This window comes from Actinia tenebrosa, unplaced genomic scaffold, assembly GCF_029948245.1.
Source record: "Actinia tenebrosa isolate PJP-AT-01 unplaced genomic scaffold, QUT_ActTen_1.0 PGA_scaffold4__44_contigs__length_22323623, whole genome shotgun sequence".
Lineage (NCBI taxonomy): Eukaryota > Metazoa > Cnidaria > Anthozoa > Actiniaria > Actiniidae > Actinia > Actinia tenebrosa.
This window is the reverse complement of record NW_028292581.1, coordinates 18,835,317-18,841,940: the sequence shown is the minus strand read 5'-3', so window position 1 is coordinate 18,841,940 and position 6,624 is coordinate 18,835,317. Positions and strand designations below refer to the sequence as shown.

Below are 6,624 nucleotides of genomic sequence, written 5' to 3'. Positions count from 1 at the left end.
AGTTTCCCCCTTTTACAATACCGAGTCCATTCTGATTCAAGTTTATTGTTTCCCGAAAGCTTCCTTTCCTATATATACTGATAAATATTACTGACTTCGTCGTATAGTCTCTATCTTGACCGATCGTAGGGCCTACTTTACGAAGTAAGACAGTTTGAGAAAGCTAATAGAGAGACTTCAAACGTGATGTTTGTATAGACAAGCCTTGCAGTCTACCAAGCTGCCAGAAATGTTCGTAGGATTTGACAGACAACATATTCATTGATTTTTTTGAAATGTCTCGCGAATAAAATCTGATCTATGGTCGTAGGACAAGCAAAGGTAGCCAGTCTAAACTTTTTTATTCGATATTAATAAAGGCAAACCGATAATCAAATAAGACCACCAAAGAGTACTAATTTGTAAGCTTTAAACGTGATTGAGATGGACGATATCTTGAGGCGTTTTTAATCGAGATTTTTGTAGTGAATTTTATAAAATAAAATTAAAAACAGCTGAACTGATGCTGACTAAAAGTATTAAAAAGTATCTCATTTGATCAAACTTGAAATTGAAGTAGGAAGTTGAAATTAAATGTACAAAGTGAGTTATTTTATTTATCAAGTCTAAAGTCTTAAATGAAAATTGATACAGGATATATCGACACTCCCATTAAAGTGGAGAGCTCTAATCAGGGGTTCCTTACCGACACCTTATTATATGTCACTTCGTCCCCACCGCCCTCACAGACTAGCACCTGAAACACTCCGTGAGTGCTGCATTTTGAGGGCACATATTTAGAGATAAAACTACTGGATGAGAGGGAAACGCGAACGACTGTTTTTTTCCCCTCAGTTGTAGCACCGGCCAACGTACCTCCCTCTTTCGTTATTTACAATTACAATATAGAATGTGTGCATGATGGCATCATTGGCCTCTACCACCAGACTCCATGTTTCATGGTTCCATCTGCGAGTTGGTCGTGCCCTGACTTAGGTCAGCCCAGAGGTTGTTTCAGGGTTCAATCTATAAGTTAGCCTTGCTCTGACTTAGATCAGCCCAGAGGTTATTTGAGGTTCCAATCTGTGAGCTAGCAGTGCCCGTGACTAAGATGAGCCCAGAGGTTGTTTTAAGGGTTCGATCTGAAAGTTATCCATGCCCTAATTATAACTTAGATCAGCCAAGAGATTATTTTAGGATGCAATCAATGTGAGTTAGCCTTGCCTAACTTTGATCAGCCCAGAGGTTATATCAGGGTTGGATCTGTAAGTTAAGCGGTGCCCTGACTTAGACCAGCCCACAGGTTATTTCGGGGTTCGATCTTTGAGTTAGCCGTGCCCTAACTTAGATCAACCCAGAGAGGTAAGATTTTGATATAAAACTATATAAGTTAGGTAATTTTGTTTGAAGGCGAGAAGTAAGGCAAGTCATCCCACAATATTTATCAGTGTCTCGTAGTCCTAGCACATGTCACTTTAACATTCATTAAAAAAAGTTCCGTACCAAATCAGAAATCAAGTACAGGTGATAACGTGAAAGTATCCGGTGGATTGAATGAATCACTATCAAGTGAATCACACCTTTTGTTTCTATTGTATGTTGAGTTTCTCGAGAATACGAGCTTTAGAGTCAGTAGTTTTATGTTTCAATATAAAAATGGTTACGACAGAGGAGAAGAAAAGAAAAGAGCACACGACACAAAATGCCGAGTTCAACAACGTGGGAAATAATTAATTTTTGTTCTTTTAATTAAAAAGTCGAAGGCAGTTAGTCAGACTCGGTCGGACGATAAGAACATTTTCATCTGCCGTTTGTATATGTAGCTATTCAACATTTACAATACTTGTGCCAATTTGTCTCGTCTAAGATCCCCGAAGACAAACAATGTCTGATTCATCTAGGAAAGACGTTTCAAGACGTTCCTGAAAAATGTGAAGTCTGAATTGCATGCTTTTAAGGTAAATAATGAAGTGTCTTATTAAACTACATCCTATGAGTCAATCTGGACGCAATCGCGTGAACGTCCGCCTTCAATTGTTTGAGAAGCGATCAGATTCTAGCCATTATTCCTCACACCCTGATTTATTTCTGCTTTGTTTACGTTTAAAAAAAGTATGTCAATTTATTAAATGGTTGTGGATCAATCGGTTATCAGAAATGGACGGTGTAGGCATGGGATAAAATAAAGTTATATTTCTTTTTATAAACTCGTAGAAATGAATTTAAAAATACAACTCAAAACAAAATAATTTCATAAACTTTTTATCACCTGAAATAGTCTGAAAAGTCACGAGCCAATTGTTATAAGTGAGGTTATTTTTTATTTCATTTAGCTAGCAAGCATTATCATTTTTATTTTATTTTTTCAGCCATTTCAGCGTACTAAAAATATAACTATCCACTTTTTTCTGTATTTTTTACCTGGCTCAAAATTTAGGCCAAGGACAGCAGAAAAACAAACTACAGCAATGAACTAGTTAGGGATCGAGACGAGGCGGCTGACAAACGAGAGAAAAAAATCGTCTGCGCATGCTCTTGTGTGTACGTGGGATGATTTAAGTTTAACTCTTTCATATTTTGTGCTATTTTAATTGTCAGCATGCATAAGTTTATAAAATTCCAAAACTTGGGGAAACTTAAGTCTAACATATTGTTGTTGTAAAATGACTTTTTTTAATGAAAAATGCATTTCGAATTCTTTTCCAGTTATGAAAAATGTTGAAATGAGCGCGTGAGCAATCGTATCTCTCCCTTGTCTTTTATTCTTTGAAATCCTTTACAAGAATCTTCTTTAATTTGGTGTGTAACTAATTAAGTAGTACAGCAAAACAAACGAATAATAGAAGAAGACGAATAACGGTAAGTCTTCCAAGAATAGAAACGCTGGCTAGAACAGAGGTTAAAACTGGTGTTAAAGCACTGATAAGTTGTTACGATAAAAGTTAAAATGCGTATGATAAGCCATTACGCTTACGGAAAACAAAACAGAACTTAAAAGCCGTGGAACAAATTAGTGGCTTATCTGTAGTACGATAAAATGTGAAGAAATATATTATGGATAAAAACGTAAGTGTAAATGATAATTCACTGCTTACTTGAGCTGCAATTCACTTTGTAGAATTTAGAATTCTTTTTCCTAGTAAATTAATCTTTGGAATCACTCTACAAACTGAAATATATTCTAACCGCGTTTATGAACAAAAAGGTGTATTGGATAGCAAACAGGAGAGCTTCTCCAAAGAAAAAAAAACTTTTCGTGAAAATAAACTAAGCTTTATTTACACGTAGAGTTCGCAGGAATCAGAACTGGAATTCGACAAGCAAGTCTTCTAGCATCAATTCTCTATCCACGTTTTTACTTTCATCAAAGAGTGATATTCCTAGATATTGCGCTAGGGATTTATTGAATGATTCATTATTATTCACAGACGCAGATATAATTTGGTGTTTTGGAAATGCTAAGATCGAAGAAATTGGTACTATAATCATAAAGCGAGGATTAATAGTTACTTCAAATGGCAACCATTTTACTTCTTTCAAATGAGACACCTCGTCCCTTTGATGAAGATACAGAAATCCGTTAAAGATTTAAACCAATGAATTGGAATATTGATAAAATTGATTAAAATATTAATTCAAATTATTATCATCATTTATTCACTTTATAAATAATTCCTATATTATTTTTTATTATTTTATTAGTTTTGGTATTATTGATAGTTTTTAGCTTCAGATAGACACATGTTTGTTAGGTTTGTTATTGATTGTCATATTCTCGAAATAAAATATCCAGCATTATTATTTAAGTTGTCAGCTTCTTGCTTGTTGCTATTAACCCGGGAAAACGAATTTTAGGATTTTTTATTTTTTATTCTTTTATGGATGAATTATTTTGCAATTAATGTTGAGACGATGATGTAGATAATTTTCAAAGTCTATAAAAATCACATTCAAAAGGTATTGTTATATAGCTACGAAATTTTCCGATATAACGAACAATCTCATTGGTTGAAAGATGACGACCACGTGACACTAGTTAAATCCAAATGTATCTCTACCGGGAAATAAGTTGCACGTGACAATAATCGGGAAAATAAACAAGTGCACGTGATCAGAAAGTGAAAATCGCTGATGGCGTGATATTTTGCACCGATCAAAAGCAACAGAGTGGGAGCAGATATTTTGCTTGAATTTTCAGTACAAACAATCGGAGGGAGGGGGGGGGGGGGGGGGGGAGGGGGGAGGGGCAGGATATTGACGAACGTCAAATACTAAAGGATTTTCAAGTGGTTTTCTTTTCTTTTCTTTTCTTTTCTTTTTTCCTATGCATTTCCTGAAAAACATAACAAAATAAATATTCTATTATATAATCTAATGCAGTATACATAAACCGCTCTTCTCAATATACTTGTGTTAAGTCTTTTAACGCTACTTTATTTACTTGACTGAAATATATAATTTAATACTGAGAGTACTCAAAGCCTGTTTAATTCCTTGTGTGATTTTACAAGATTAATCTAATTTTTACATTAAATCTAGGTGTGAGCTTATTCCCCAGAGAAATGTATTCTCAAATACCAAAAACGTCAGATACAAACATTAAAAAAGCAAGAAAAAACAACCAAACAAATGAAATCATGTTTATAAAAAATAGAAACACGAAAATCAATAAAAAAGATTTATAATGAACGATGAAATATTTCTTTGATAAAAAGAAAAGAGAAAGAGAAAATACCACATGAAAACCAAAGTTTAGCATTGTAAAAAGTATCCAGAAAAATAACAAACTGAAAAAAGGACTCTTACGGGCAACAGTCCGTCATACAAAAGCCTCTGTAAATTTGTCAATTTTCAACTTAAGTTTTCTCGGCCGATATAACACCTTACATAATGACTATTTGTAGAGTTACTAGTTCTCTTTCTTATCTATCGCTCTATAGGTTTTCTATTTCAATTCAACTCAAATTTACGGCCACTATTTTCGAATAGGGTCCTCTATTGACTTTCAGTAATCAATTATATTAGAAGTCTGTTCTTTCTTTTAGTTTAATTCTTATTTTTACCCTGAGGCTGTGCAAAAGTACATCTATGAATGATATTAGCTTACACGAAGTTCTACTTTTGATGTTTGTGCTAGGAAGCGAATCACTCCCTCTGGCACGGAAGTAGGTGTGCTCTCTTCTTCAAACGTACGTAAGATATGAGTTTCGTTGAAATTTGCCTCTCTTCATTTTACACCGGATTCGAGATTATTTCTAGAATGTGACAGATTTCCTCTTCAAATGACTTTTTTCATCCTAAACCAAAGGAAACGTAGAACTCAAATTTTAAGACGACAATTGAATTGCATCGTTAATTTTTGCTAGGAAATCAATGCCCTTGTCAGGATATTAAAAAGAGCCATCTCAGAAGCAACGTACACGCTTTGAAAAGTTTGGACGTCACAAAGGGCAGTATTACGTAGCTTTAGTTTTATTAAAATCAAAAAAAGATTTTTTTTATATCTAAGCTTTTCATTAAAAATCAAATTATAATAAAAATGTTTGATTCATTTCTATAGAAAATCAGAAAGCAAGCCATATGTGATCGTTAGAAGGGAAGATATTTAATTTTTCTATCATTCTTTGACATTCAATTTACCAAAATTCGTCTCTCAGAGAATTTTCACGAATGTTAAATAAATAAGCCTTCGCGTTTATTAAATATTTTTTTAGGGAATACGTCTTAAAAGTGTTTAGTCTATAACCTGTCGAAAGAAAGTAAATACAAGTCAAAAATTCAAGTAGTTTGAAGATTTATTTATTAAGCAATCTAAAATAACGTCATTTTGCTGGGACTTAGAGAATCCTTATGTCACCAAGAGAAGATGCAATATGTTCCTGTGAAAACTTTACAATGCTATGAACTGCTTTCTCTCTCTTTTTCTTCATCTCATTCTTTTTTTAAAAGACTTGAAACTCTTCCTCTTCGTCTTCAAAAAAAGAAATCTTCAACTACAAACCTAGGTAATAAACCTATTTGTAGTGAAATGCTTCAAAATCAACATGTCTGTTTTTGTAGTTTTAGTTGATTAAATGGCCAACCGTATCCAGACATTATTAAAGTGTAAGTCTCTTTACACGAGTGCATTGGTTGACAGTTCTTAGTCTCTACCAAAACAAACCAAATATCCTGACTTCCTTGACTGACAGGTTCAAGTGAAAAGCTAATTTCTTTTAGCCCGTATATGAAACTTTTCCCATTTCAGACCACGTGTCATTGACATTTTGGATGACTGTACATCAAGACCAGAAATTAGCGTAAAACTTTCGCACCTCAGTTATCCCCTTTCAATGAATGTATTTTTATTCTTATTTTCATAAACATAATATTTTAAATAGAGCACTGGTGGTTCAGTGGTAGAATACTCGCCTGCCACGCGGGTGACCCGGGTTCGATTCCCGGCCAGTGCATCAATTATTTTTATTTTACTGTGAATAAAATTGAGTTAAGCTGTACAATCACTATCTGATTATTAATTAGAAAAAATATATAAACTCTAAAATCCCTATATTTTGGATTCTCTTTTACCCAGCTATTCAATTAACAACACTACAAAATCCTCCCATAGACATTCCGAGCGGTCCAAATCTGGTTAACGACACT

At 33.9% G+C, this 6,624-nt stretch overlaps 1 non-coding gene across 1 annotated transcript; it reads left to right on the top strand.

Annotated features, from left to right (window-relative positions):
• Positions 1-6,360: 6,360 nt before the first annotated feature.
• Positions 6,361-6,431, top strand: Trnag-gcc (transfer RNA glycine (anticodon GCC)). The gene has a single exon. It is a non-coding gene; the product is annotated as a tRNA-Gly (tRNA).
• The last annotated feature ends 193 nt before the right edge of the window (positions 6,432-6,624 follow it).